Raw genomic sequence first — 14,766 nt, 5'->3', positions numbered from 1 at the left:
TTAAAAATATAAAATGGATAACGTTTTTTGTCACAAGTCTATTCAAATATTACATATTTAAAATTGTCCATGACATCTTTACGCGTTGGCTTTACTTATATATTGATATTATGAGTTGGCTTTATTTAGATATTATAAATTAAATACATTTAAAACAGAAAAATTTCTAATATATAGGGTTCTCTTAAGATTGAACATAAGCTTGAATTTCCTAATTGTCGAGCTTGAAATAAGCAGAACAAAATCCTTTCCGAACTAAAATTTAGCAATTTAAAAACTAGTGGCTCATTTTGTGAAAGTTGTCAAAGCGATTTTTTTATCCACATAATTTTCCGCTTAAATAGCTCCAAGCAGAGACCGCCATTAAAAAAGTATTATGTATAATCTCCCACAAAAATTTAAATTATACGCTTCTCTTTCAAGCAGCCCTCAATAACCAATTCCCTTCCTTTCTAATAATGGTCAAAACGTGAGAGAACATATTTAAAAGCCAGATAGGAAAGAAATAAAAATAAATAAAAAATCGCATCGGAATACTAACGAAATCAAAATTACGAGAATTTTCGAAGTTTGCATACGAATTTATAGAACCAGGTAACGCATCACTGACTTTTAGCAATGATACAGCTTTTGCAGGTAGCAAACGAAGACTACACGCAAATGGATTGTAATGACCAACGGATGAGAGACCTTATCTACACCCCCATTCCCCCTCAAACCACCTAAAACATTACCTTTTTTCACAAACGCATCTTTCTCGCTGTAGCAGAACTAAACCCTTTTTAGAAAACGCGTACAATTACCGGCGATCGCTTCCGCTGGTGAAGGCGCCCGCAGTACACACCCCACCCCGCGATCAAGTGCCTGAAAACTTCCAACTCGTTTTCGTCTTCAATGAAACCAGGTGAATGTTGCGCCTGCTTTGTGGGGGTGATGGAATGGATCTGACCAACACCTTAATTCGTAAGCAACCAGTTGCCGCGCAACTTTCTCTCCGCATTGTCGAAAATCGAAACAATATTTTTTTAAAGCAGTTTATATTTAAATTTTGCTACACTTTTCGCACTGCTAGTGATTTAAAATGCATAGCTTAACAAAAAAAAAAAAAAAAAAATCCGGTGGATTTTACGGTAATATAAATTTGACGATAACTAGTGCGTAGTTATAAAATATAAATTTAAAAATAAATTTGGCGATAAATATTGTGAAATTACTCAACATAAATTTTTAATATAAATTTGTCATGTTAATAACATATAAAAGTATAGGATTTGATCAAACATTGGTTCATAAACAACCAGTTGCCGAGCAGCTTTCTCCGTATTGTCGAAAAGAGAAACATTGAGCACTTTATATTTAAATTTTGTAAGCTCATTGCAGAGTACAATAGACAATTTTCGCAATACTTGCAAAATTAAATACATGGCATATAAATTGGTCATAGACAACATCATAGACTAATTGTCAGAGACAAATTATCATAAACATAACACGAAAAAAAAATCCAGTGGATTTTACGATAACTAATGCATAGTTATGAAATATAATTTGTAATAAAAATTTGACGATATTATAAGTTAATAACACATTAAAAAAAACAATACTAGTATCGGCCAACTTTATATTATAATTGATAAAGTAATAGTATGAATTAGACGATAACTAGTGCGAAATATTAAATAAATAGTCCCAAGAAATTAAAGCTTCATTCGCTTCAAAAATATATAAATAGGAAATAACAGTCGACATGTTTAAAGCGATTACTTTAGATTCTTCTAATTTACGCCGGGCAAGTCTTGAAAACGGGATCATGTTTTTGAGTGCTTGTAACAAGTGGACTGTAACAAGTGGATATATTTTTAAGCGAACGAAGTTTTTAATTAAATAATAGAGTGTAATATACTAAATATTTTGGAAGAAAGGAAATTATGGGAGTTTAATAGACAGGACAGAACCAAAATTATTTTACACTAAATATAAATTAACTGCATCATTTTTCATTTATGATTAACATCAAAAGGGCTTAAATACAAAATGTTTTTATTGCGTTAATCACACTTTTAAGATGCTTAATTTAATTCGATTTTTTAAATAAGATAGTTTTGAATAAAAAAACAACTGAAAATGTCAGAAAATTTATTCTAAAACAGTCCCCAGTGTAGGTTTACTTAAAAAAAATCTACTCTGACAACTTATTGATATAAAATAAAGAAGATATTTTGAATCAACCCAAAGAGTAAAATAAGAAAATAAATAACAAAACATAGACACTGAAGTAATATTATTTCAAATTGGAGATATTAAGAGAGCTTTATGTATTTCGCCTAACACTGATATGAATCAGCAAAGCAACAAAACAATTCCATATTCTAAAAACTGATTTTAAAACACCTTATTTTTCAGACACTCACCCTTTTCGTTTTGATTGCATTTAATATTTCCATAATAGGTCCAACACGTGTATCTTAAATCAGTGACGGCTCATTTAATATTCTTGCGCAACTTAAAATTCTTTGAGATATCAAGACTTGATCTGTTTTATTTCCTATAAGTTCATTGGCCGATGGATAATTGACACAAAATTTATCTTTTTTTTTTTTTTTTAAGGAATAAATTGTTAAGTGCAATACTTGAAAATTACAAATTCCATCTACAAAATCATTCTTCGTTGCAATTTAAAAGAAATTTTTTTTTTTTAACGAACATTAGTTAGGCAGTTAAATTTTTGAAAGCCATTACTATAACTCGAAGTAAGCAACAAATACAACGTGATTCGATATTTGTTAAATATCGCGATAACGATCTTTTGGTACGTTCACGTTCAATCATGAAAATCGTATTCAAACATAAGTATAAATAACAATAATATTGTAAGTAGCAGCGATAGCGATAATTATCGAATAAGATATTTAGATGCAATACGATTCATTTGAAAATATTGACAAATGCAAAAACGATGCAAGTCATTAAATTAATAAGCAGAAAGCGATATATCGTTGACTATATTTATATTTTCTTTACCTTATATTTTAAAAACGTTTTTATGCTATATTGTGACTATCATGCTGCATGATAAATATCGATAACGGTAATATTACAGGCATAACGAGTAACAAATACCATTATACAGATTGCATGTAGAGTTGGCAGGTGTAGAAGCGACACTCTTACGAAAAATAGAGAAAGAAACTATGTCTGACGCAAAGAAAATAAAAAAAGAAGTGTGTGGTACTTAGCAAACATGGTCTCCTTCTTCGGTTAGACTGTCTTAAAGGAGGGAGACAGGAGAAGAAAAAAAAAAAAAAGTACCTACACAAAATCTACTCTGAGGAAAAAAGTATGGTAAAAAATAACAGATTATGGTAAAATTTACCACGTTTCTGACGCAATGGGAACACCAAAGTGCTTTGGGTAATGATTTTTGTAAAATTAGCTATAAAATATGATCTTATAATATGTGATAAAACTCGGTTAATGTGATAAAATTTGGTATTTTTATCACGATACCTAAGAGTATAGAATGAAATACATTTATTCCGTTAAATTTACTTTTCAGTTTTGCATTTTTGTTATTAAATATGTGGTATAAGATCTATAATTTTAAAAACCAGAATTTTTATTAAACCGCAAACCTGTGAAAGGTAAAATTTCCGAAGTAAATTAATGGTTAATGTACCGAATATTTTGTTTTTTTTTATTAGAAAAAATAAAAAAACAGGAATATCATTAACATACAGTATGGTAATTTTACCAGAATTTTTTCCTCCATGCATTAAATTTATGTTTAAAACAGTACCGTAAATATTTTGAAATAATATTTTTTTGGAAAAATTTGATATTCGTTTTGAAATAATAATCAAGCTCATAAAATATAGTAGCATTTTGAACAAACAGTTCATTCAATTTATTGAAAATAATAGCTTCCTTAGAAAACAATTGAACCCCATTCAATTTCGCAGTGATTATTAAATAAAATCTTATAAAAATTTTCAAAAAAAAAAGAACTCTAGGAAAAATGGAAACAATAGGACTTTAACGCAACTCGTCTCACTGCCGCGTCACATGAACCGCATAATGCGAGCATAAATCATAACTTAATCGCAAGTCTGCCTGGCATAAATATAGTCAGGCTGAATTTACGATATCGTCTCTTTTTGCTTCGTTCTTCTTAATATTTTGTTATTTATTTTTTTAAAATTTATTCAACAAGCCAGGCATTTTAATCGGTTGCCTCACTTCTTTACGAGCCAATAAACCTGGTAAGTGTCATTAAAGAACTTGGTTGTTCCGGCATTTTTTTTTTTTTTTTTTTTTTTGTGGTGGTCTTTGGAATGGCTTTCAATTCCGAGATTGGATCCTCCCACAATTCTTGTGGATTGGACTTGCAGCAATTACTGGAAAAAGCCAAGCCTATCTGGTATGACCGCTGTATTGAAAAATTGGGTGAATGATCTGATCGGAAGGTTTTGATTTTGCTGATTCTTTCGTTTAAGAAATGAAAGAGTTAAGCTGAGTTTATTAAGTTGGGCAGATTTGTGTGGGCGAGCGAACAATAATTATTAAGAAAATCGATTATAATTTTCATTCGAAAGGAATCAGAAAAATATGAAATGCGGTTTCGTTTGCGAAATTTTCTAATTTCACCAACTAGGAAGAAAATCCTAAATTATTAATTATGTCTTATGTTGATTTCCTTTTTGGAATATGCAGTCCACTTTTTTTTATTTTATTTTATAACCGGCGTTGAAGAGTGAACCCAATTCAGAGTTCAATATTAAACTTGTAAGTTGGAACCCAACCTTGAAGACGAGGGAACTCCTGGATCAAGCATTGGGACAAACTAGCCTTCGTGAAGGACTTTTTGATGGAACTAATACGCCTGGAGAGGAAAACCACGAAAATCTCCCATTAAGGCAAAGGGATTTTATGTTTTATTTAATAATCGTCGTTGAACAGCCGATTACTAATGTTCAAATTACTAATGTTACGATTACTAATGTTCAAATTACTAATGTTACGATTACTAATGTTCAAATCCGTAGCCTTGTTATTTTGAACCCAATTCAAAATACAAAAGATCTCCTGGATCAAGTGTAGGGAAAAATTTACCTTTGTGAAGGACTTTTTCGATGGAACTAGCCCGCGTTACATGGAGAGGAAGACCACGAGAACCTCCCACAGTTAGCCTGACGGCGAGGGGACTCTAACCCAAGATCTGTTTTCCACTGAGGATATTTTAAGCCAGCAATGTAGGCGGTGCAAGTCGGATGTAGAATTCATATCGACCTACCATAGCTTGGATTCGAACCAGGTTCACCTCATTGGAAGGCGAACACTGTATCTCCTGAGCCATCGTGGCTTACGGCACAGGGATTGTAACTGATGATCCGTCCGCCACTGAGGACATTTTGCGTAAGCAATGTGGTCGGTGCGAGCAGGGAGCAGAATTCGCATCGACCACCTGGGGAATTCTGGGATTCGAACCTGAGTCATCTATCACTCTATCTCCTGTCACGGCGGCTCCGTAAGTACACTTGTAAATATATCAGACCCCGTAGAACCATAATATTGTCTGAAGGTGCTGTAACCTTAACAAGATGTAGCCTTTAGTAGCCATTTTAGTACCCTTTTTGGAATTAAATTGCCAAATCAACAGAATGATTAAATGAGATGAATCGATTTGAAAGCATTAAATACAAATATTTGAATCGTTAATTTATATGAATACCAATATTCCAAGAAACTTACTCCAATTTATTCGAATTGTTTGCTTTTTACCGGATATTGCACTTAACGAATTTAATTTGGGTTATGTATCGAATATACGTACCCGAGTAGTTTTTATTAATATTAAATAAAGTTAAGAATAAATTTAATAAATTTTCCGCCTTTTGATCTGAAAATAGAGGTTATAATCTACGAAAAAGAGGTTTATTAATGCATTTCAATTTTTAATAAAATTTATAATTTGATTCATTTTACAGTGATATTACTTTGCAATTACAGAACTAGAAAAAGCTGATTCCCATCAGCAGATTTAAATTACTGATTTATATTGTTCACACATTTGAATCACTAATATTTCGGATAACCTGATTAGATTCATATCAGAAATAATATGAATATTTGAATTAAAAACTGTTTTGATTACGTATTATTATCCATTTATTGTTGAAGTTGATATCGACTTATTGTTGAATGGCAATTCAAAAAAACAATAATAATTGAATTTAAAATTTTATGCTGAATTATCAACCACACACGAAGAAACAAATTCTAGTAAAATCACCTTACTGTATAGTAATGATATTTCTGACAAAAGTAACTATAATTCTGGTCAAAAGAACCAAAATATTAGTAATTGTTCATTTAGTCCTTTTCCTTTCATATGATTACGGCATACCGAAAATTCTGGTTTTCTAAATTATAGTTCTTATTACCTGACTTTTAGTAAAAAATACAAAACTGAAACGTAAATTTAACCAAATGAATTGTTTTTATGGTATGCTTTAAGAAAACATGATAAAATTACTAAACCTTATCACACCGTATAAAACCATATTTTATTGTTAATTTCAGAAAAATCATTACCAAAGTGCTTCGGTAAAATTTACGGAACAATTTGATGTACTAACAGAGCCAGAAATGCGGAAAATTTTACCATATTTCGGTAATTTTGACCATACTTTTATCTCAGTGCATATTTCAACGGTGCCAGAGCAACTACAATGCCTACTATTGCAAAATTACAAATAAAAAATATTTTAATCCAGTATATAAAATTGTTGTTAAAGAAAAATATTAAAACAAATTTATTTCACATACTGTATGTATCAATCATACTTTAGAAGGAACACTAAAAACTAAAAAAAGAAAGTTACATAATTTGGCTAGATAATAAATCTTGCTTAATCCGGTTCTGTTTTCTGAAAGCGGGTATAATTAACTTTAATTGACATGCGAGCGATTTTTATGTTACCTTTTCAAAGAAGCAGATTAAATAGAAATAATAATAATAGAAAAAAAAACCTCATTACTGGATTTAATTATGCGTTACCGGCTTAAAATTCGAACACTCTTTTACATACCTGATGTAAGAATTCAGAGTAGAATGGCTTTTGTGGGAATATGCAACAGCTTCCTAATTTTATAATTATAAGAGGCTATCAAGTTCATAAATAAATAGCACATAGAAAAGTAAACAAAAAGTATGCTCGTTTTCTTATAATTCAGAAAATGTAGTATGGAGATTTAAAAAAAATGTAGCGCTTGTTCCTTTAAGATATCGATGTTTTAAATACAAAACATATGCGAATTTCAAGCTTTAGCATTTATTTGAAGAAAAAAAAAATTAAACTTAAACATTAAATCATAAAAAAAAAAAAAAAAAAAAAAAATTATTAAAAATGCAAATGGATCTTGGAATGGAATGGTCTGTTTGGAATGTTTTGTTCAGACATAGCAGTGGTTAAATCTTAGACTACCTTATAAAAACGAAGATATGACTAATAAGGAAGCAAGATATGAAATGTGCTTTTAATGCTGTAAAAATGGATAATAAATCTTTTTTGCAAAAACTATCTCAAATAATGAAGTTACGAAACAGTAATTTTTAAAGGGAATTTGGAATTGCTAACATTTTAACTTAACGAGAATCAAAGAAATAGTGAAAACGAAAATCATCAAATTTAAAAACACTCGGCTAATAAATTAAGTGCGGTAGAAAAACGTGTACATTATAAGTTTAAGGAGGTTGCAGATATTTTTAGCTCTTATATCTTTAGTAAATAAAATTGTAATAATATAGTAATGATGTAATTAAATATTAATAAGCCAGTTACTAAAAGTCAACTTACTAAAAATGAAAATTATTATGTTTAGGTAAACAAAAGCTTAATAGAACAATGTAATTGAAAGCTTACATGTTTCAAAATCAAAACTAAGAATTATAATACTACGGCTATGGCTTTATACAAACGCAACATAAAATCTATATATAAATTCAATTTTTTTTAAATTTTATAAGAAAATTACATCAGCAAAGTTTTTGCACTCCATAAGTAAATTTTATGAACTTATGAGTCTGAAAACAATCTGTAAAAACGTATCGGTAAAAAAAGTATCACGTGGCTAAAACAAAAATAAACGCAGTAAAGTTTTTTAAAAAAATCTAAGACAATTAAATATTTATTTCTTTTTTAAAAAAATTCTAAACAACTTAATTAAATTTTATTTGAAATTTAAATTAAATGCTTGTAAGTTTAAAGTGAAATAAATCAGCTAAAAAAAAAAAAAAAAAAAAAGCAAAATACCTGCAGATAAATAGTTCGAAAACGAAAACATTCAACCATTGTTGACTACATTTATAATCAGAATTACCATGCATTTCTGTAGTATTAATTTTTTGAAAATTAAAAACTTATAATAAATAAATAATTTAAATTCAAACTAAATGCGTACTAAGAACTAAAAAAACTAAGTAATAAACAGCTGTGGTTAACTAGCTTAAAAACGTAATCATCCGAGCAATGATATCCAACTTACCCTTTTAGTTACAGGTAAAAGCTTCATCTTGCAAACAATGAGTGGAAGAAACGAGTTCAACTCTTGTTGCATCATTCAATGAAATTCCAAGAAAAGGTGTAGGCGGGGGGTAAAAACAGGAGCAAGTGTTTTTAAAGATTCCGTGCGAATCCGGAACTGCTCCCTCACCACGCGGACGGAGTGTTGTTTTCCTAGGGACGGATCATCATACCGTTTGAATGACAGAAACGCCGTCAGATGTCGAGAGAGGGCGCCACATCTGACTGTCAATCACAGTGAAATTGCTCCTCCTAATATTTTTTTTAGCAGGAGAAAATGTGTGTTACTGTCAATAGATGGCGCACCTCTGTAATAGATTTCATAAGAGCATTGGGAGAAAGGGAAAAAGATATTTACGAATTTGACATTGGTTTTTGAGGGATCCCCCCCCCCCCCATTAACGTTCTTTTTTAAGTAATCGTTTTTTCATGGAATTATTTTTGTTAGTGAGTTGTGAATTATTTTCTGTATAATATATATTAAAAAAGAATCATGCATGAGTATTTAGCGTAACTCCAATTAGCTATATTTTTTTTGAAATAAACATTTTTGAAACTACTACAAACTTATCTCCACACTTTCAGTTATAATACAAATATTTTCAAAATAAATTTAAGTTCCGTAAATATTTGAATAATTATGTAAAATTTTCAGAAGTTTCAATTTTAAAGAAAAAAATTATTTATTGGAAATCAGTTTTCCAGTGAAAACGATTTTTCGACCAATTAAATATTACGTAAGCATATTTTCAGTGATTTTAGACTCTCTCTCCTCTATGTCAGCCAAAAAGCAAATCACTAACTCATTCCCTCTCTTTTGCCTTTATTATTTTTTCCCAGAAATATAGAATTATGAATGTTCAAAAATATAAACTTATGAAAAGTTTTTTTTTTTTTTTCAGATAAGAGAATCAAACGTTTTACGTAAGCATTAGCCCTCTGTTTGTCCGCAAAAATAAAGCAATAGCTTATCCTTTCCCCCCATTAGATGCTTACGCAACATTCTAACGGCTCAATATTCTCCGCTTTTGTTTGCAATTTGAAAATGATTTCTTCCAGACAAAATTTATTCAGTGTCTTACGTAAGCATTATTCCTTTTCACTTTTAATTTTTTTTAATCAAAAATAAGTAAATCGCATATTTCTCCTTCAGGTGATGCTACATGATATATATATGAACTGCCCCTTAATGTTAACACGAAACTATGCATTTTAAACTTGCATTAAAACACCACATTTTATTGTGATTTGAAATCATCTGAATAAATCTTTGGAAGAACATCATATTTTTCGAGGATAAAAATCAACAACATTAATAAAAAGAGACCAACATAAAAAAGAAATTAAAGTCATGTTTTGCTGCTTTATTCAGTTTCTATTCAACATAATAGATGCACATCCGGCTTAACTGCGATTGTCGCTGATGTTTGTCATCGATATCATTTAAAAACCCGCTCACATTAGTAAAGTAATTCAAAGAGTTACAACTTTCTGGGTCAGTCACCATCATAGCCAAGAGAACTCATTCACCTAAAGTACGTTATAATCACACGCCAAATGACTGTCCCCCACCCCCGCCAACTTGGCATTATTTTTTATTTTTTTATTCCATCCCTTTGTCTCACGGGCTTACAGCGTGAAAGGTATTATGTTACATTCATATCATCATTGGCAATTTCGAATCGCCATTTTGAATCCAAAAACAAAGGACATATACAGCTTGGCGATTGCAATCTGTCCAAGTAATGATGGATTATGAATTTGCCGATGATTTTTTAAAGGCCTAATATTTAGTTTCGCCAAGATAGAGTTTTAGTTTCCTCACGTTTTTTTTTAATTTTATTTTTCCTTTCAGAACTATTTTTTTTATTTCTTTTGTTAAAGTTAATCACTTTCTTATAACTTGTGCTCCCATTCTCAAAAAAAATTATATCGGAGGTGGACAAATTAAGCAATCTAATTTCAGTTTCTTTTTTCTTCTTTCGAATTTTAAGAGGAAAAATAGTGTTTTTTTTCTCGTGAATTTGGACTTAGGATACAAGGAAAAAAGAACGATTGTTTAGTGATAGCAGATCAAAGAAATAAGCCGTTGATCAAAATGAAATTATAGCATTACTAATCATATATAACTACTTATTGATAAGCTCTGGAAATTAAATCGTTCCAGGAAGCTTAGAAAATAAATTTTATATATATTTGTTTATATTTAGAAATTTAATAACAAAAAAGGTGGGGTAACATTAAATTAGCTAACAAAATTTTCAGAGAAAAAAAATTATCTTAAGCACAGCAGACTTATTTCATATTATATTACAACTTTAATTTTTTCCTTGCTTTTTTTCCGTTAAATTCTTAATTTCATTTACTTAAATAGTCTATGAAATTACAAAATTCAGCAATTTCCAGCAAGTAATTCAGAGCCTAAAAGCTCATATCTGATTCAGAATGAATATTATTCATATTAAAATAAACATTGTACGAGCTGCAAAGCACCAGATTTAAAGATTAAAGTTAGTGTTCAGTAACGAATTTTTGGGCAACATATTCAAACTAAAATACATTTTGCACCAAATGATAAGAAACAGATTAATAATGCCAAGTAATCAAATTTGAAATGCTTATTGCACCAAATGTCAAGAAACAGATTAACAATGCAAAGTAATCAAATTTGAAATGCTTATTGCACCAAATGTTAAGAAAAGATTAATAATGCCAAGTAATCAAATTTGAAATGCTTATTGCACTAAATGTTAAGAAACAGATAAATAATGCCAAGTAATCAAATTTGAAATGCGTATTGCCCCAAATGTTAAGAAACAGATTAATAATGCCAAGAAATCAAATATGAAACCCTTATTGCACCAAGTGTTAAGAAACAGATTAATAATGACAATTAATCAAATTTGAAATGCGTATTGCACCAAATGTTAAGAAACAGATCAAAAATACAAAATATTCAAATTGAAGTGCATATTGCGCCAAGTGTTATGAAATAAATTAATAATACGAAGTATTGAAATTAAAATGCTTTTTACATCAAGTGTTTATAAACAATTTATAGTGCAAAGTACCTAAATTAAACAGCGTATTGCACCAAGTGTTAAGAAACAAATAAATAATGGGAAGTATCGAAATAAAAATATAAGTTGCACCAAGAGTAAATTATGAAATCTATAATATTTAAGTGTACACTGAACTAAGCATGAATGAATATATAGAGCAAAGTGTTCAACACAAGATTAGGACATCAGCTTTATACTGAAAAGTATTCAAATTACTATTCAATGTTTAATTAAAATGCAATCATTTATACAACCATATTTAAATATATTTCACAGTGTTTAGAATAATATTTTTCCGATTTAAAAGAGAATAAAAAATTTATGTCCATTAAAATGAAATATATTCCCACACGAAACCGAATGAATGACAAACAGCGGTGAACTAAAATAATAAAAAATGCAAATATTTGCATCTAAATGTGCATTTCCGCGTTTGTATCACCCTGTTAAACTTGGAACCATCAGTGACGTGTAAAAACGGTTTGTCGCGGATGAATAGATGAAAATAAGAAGAAAAAAAAAAGAATAGAATAATTGAATAAAAAGGGGAAATACACAAACAAAAAAAAATGTCATATCAAAACAACATGACACCAACGCAACAAAGAGAAAAAAACAGCGCAAAACAAGGAAGGTATCAAAATGACTCCAAAAAACAGCTACAACACGATTTGGTTTTTAAAGATTGCGTGCAAATGCAAATGAGCTGCTCGCCATTATGAATGGTTTCGTTGTTCGATAAAGTAGGATTTACAGAAACGGTATTCATTAGAACTATGAGTAATAGTTTAAATAAACTGGTTTATTTACGACAATTACAAAATAATTGTAGCAAATCGATGCATAATTATTCTGTTATATATGAAAACAATAAATCGATTTTATTAAACAGACAAAAAATTGCATCTGCATAGCAAATCAGTAAAATATAGATTCGAAAAAAAAAATGATTTATAAATGCTTAAATCATTAGGAAGTATTTAACGTAATCTAAAAACTTGTATTTGGTAAGTGCATCCAAAATTATTCTATAAATTATTAATTCGTTAGGTTGAATTATAATAACCACAAATTGTGCTTTACAGTGATGAAACAATGGACAATATAACGGACATAGATTTTTTACTGACTTATTTAAAAGCTAAAATTTAAAATGTTGACCCTTAATATTTACATTAGATGAATATTATTTATTTATTTTGGGTGAATAATCAGCATTTCTCAAAATAATGATTAATGAATTATATTGATTAATCAGATGATGATGCTAAAATTTCCAGCCTTCATTTTCTTTTTTAAATAAAAGATGACGTTTAAAGATTTTATTTAATCAGCAATTTTCATGATAATTAAATAATTAATCAACTTCTATTGAAAATGGCATGGTTTAAGATAATCAAATGTTGATGCTTAAATTTTGATATTATTATTATTTTTCAACTTTTAAAGTATTATCAATTTCAATATTAAATTTTTGAGATTTGTTAAATTTGTACAAACTTCAGTTTTCAGTTAAAACAGTTTTATTTCAAACTTCTAATGTTAAATTCAATTTTTTAAATGCAAATAGTAATTTCAAATACACATTTTTATTATGTGTCGAATTCGGAATGCTGATTTTAAATTGCTAATGTTTGCGATCATTAGCGCCTGTTATAGTATAATAATGTACTTATCTTTTTCTGCGAAATTTAATTTATTACGTATTTAAAATAGTTATGGAACTTACTTTTAAAAAAAACATATTTTCAAACTTCAATTAGGTTTAAACAAATTAGAAAACAGATTTCAATCTAAATAAAAATTGCAAAGCGTCACAAACCCTTTTGAACTTATTGCGTAGAAAAATAAAAATATTTATGCCCGCAAAGAAATTCCTTACGCAAACAGTAGAGTTGGTTAAAAAAAATGGGATAAAAATAAAGAAAGAAAACATCTAACCGCAAAACATTTACTTGCTCAATACACATATATGATGAAGAAAAAAAAAAGATTCCGTTTGTGTTTTTCACTATTTCCAATGTTGGATAAGCAAGAGGAGCTTTACAGCTGATGTCTGGGTAGATGCGAGATGGGGGAAGCCGTGACGTAATCGTGACGACATCAGACCACGCCTCCGGGTGCTCTCATCAGAGGATAGAAATCAACAATGCTTGCAAAAGATTTTAAAGGCTAAGCAAAATAGTATACCTCATTTTTTTTATTGTTATTTTACTTTAGAGATTCCAAAACTAGAGAATTATTTGTGAATAATAATTTTGCAGAAGTGCTAAAATACCTACGTACTGGGTGTTAGTATGGAGTGTAACATATCTAAGGATTCATTTTGTACTTGATTCGACTGCTCCAGTATTTATTTTTTAGTGGTAAAAGGAAAGTTAATTTGATTAAGTGTTATAATTAGTTTTTGTTGATTTTGTAAACCTCTCTTTCTCTCTAAGCACACATTATTCAAGTTTTTTATTTATTTTATTTTTCTTCAAAAAAAAAAAAAAAAATTAAATGAAGCAATCGACCCGTTATGAAAGTTTTTCCTAGTTCACGAACACCAAATTAAAAAAATATGCAAATAAATAAAAAACCTAAAGGAAGGCAAGTTTTTTAAGTTTTCTTCAGTTAACTGAATTAACTCAGTAAAATAACCCAAGAGTTTCGTTATCTTCAGCGTTGGATGCACATTAGTGTCTAACATAACTGGTGAGAAACTGCTTATCAACGGTGACAAAAAAAAGGGAGAAAGAAATGATTAAAATATAGGAATTTATAAGTTGAGCATTTGATAAATTGCAGGCTGACCACTCGCGATGAACCAAGTTCGTAGTTCGCATAGGTGGCCAACTTATGTGATAATGCAACTGTTTTGCACATTTGATTCCTGTCTTTAGAGGTTAATTTAGGTATGTGATCAACTTCCCAAAATGCTTAACTTAATAGCTTACGCTAATGCTGTTAAATAGACCACCAATCTAGCAGCTAGTATAGGTCGAATAGCTAGCATACTATATTTGTCTTAAATAGCTTTATATTTGCCTTCTTCTCCCCATGGAACGCAAATGTGGGTTAGTCTCATTTCAAAAGCCCTCTACAAAGGCATGTGCTTCAACCAAAAGCTCTTTGGTCTT

At 29.6% G+C, this 14,766-nt stretch overlaps 1 protein-coding gene and 1 long non-coding RNA gene across 7 annotated transcripts in view; one reads left to right on the top strand and one right to left on the bottom strand.

Moving 5' to 3' along the window:
- Positions 1-14,766, bottom strand: part of LOC107457539 (zinc finger homeobox protein 3) — a 251,455-nt gene that overhangs the window by 53,776 nt on the left and 182,913 nt on the right. The window contains exon 1 of one of the 6 annotated variants that reach the window (XM_016075711.5): positions 8,545-8,812. The exons of the other annotated variants lie outside the window; for them this stretch is intronic. The gene's annotated coding sequence lies outside the window, so the exon portion shown is untranslated. Of the gene's footprint in view, positions 1-8,544; positions 8,813-14,766 lie in introns of those variants that run through there. 6 annotated transcript variants of the gene reach the window in all.
- LOC147804162 (uncharacterized) lies at positions 10,174-14,147 on the top strand. Its single transcript, XR_015429296.1, has 2 exons — positions 10,174-11,273; positions 11,449-14,147. It is a non-coding gene; the product is annotated as an uncharacterized LOC147804162 (long non-coding RNA).

The sequence above is a fragment of the Parasteatoda tepidariorum genome, chromosome 9, assembly GCF_982258835.1.
Source record: "Parasteatoda tepidariorum strain Cologne lab strain chromosome 9, Ptep-v5.0, whole genome shotgun sequence".
Taxonomy (NCBI): Eukaryota; Metazoa; Arthropoda; class Arachnida; order Araneae; family Theridiidae; genus Parasteatoda; species Parasteatoda tepidariorum.
Note: the sequence above shows the minus strand (reverse complement) of the source record. Positions and strands in the feature narration are given on the sequence as shown.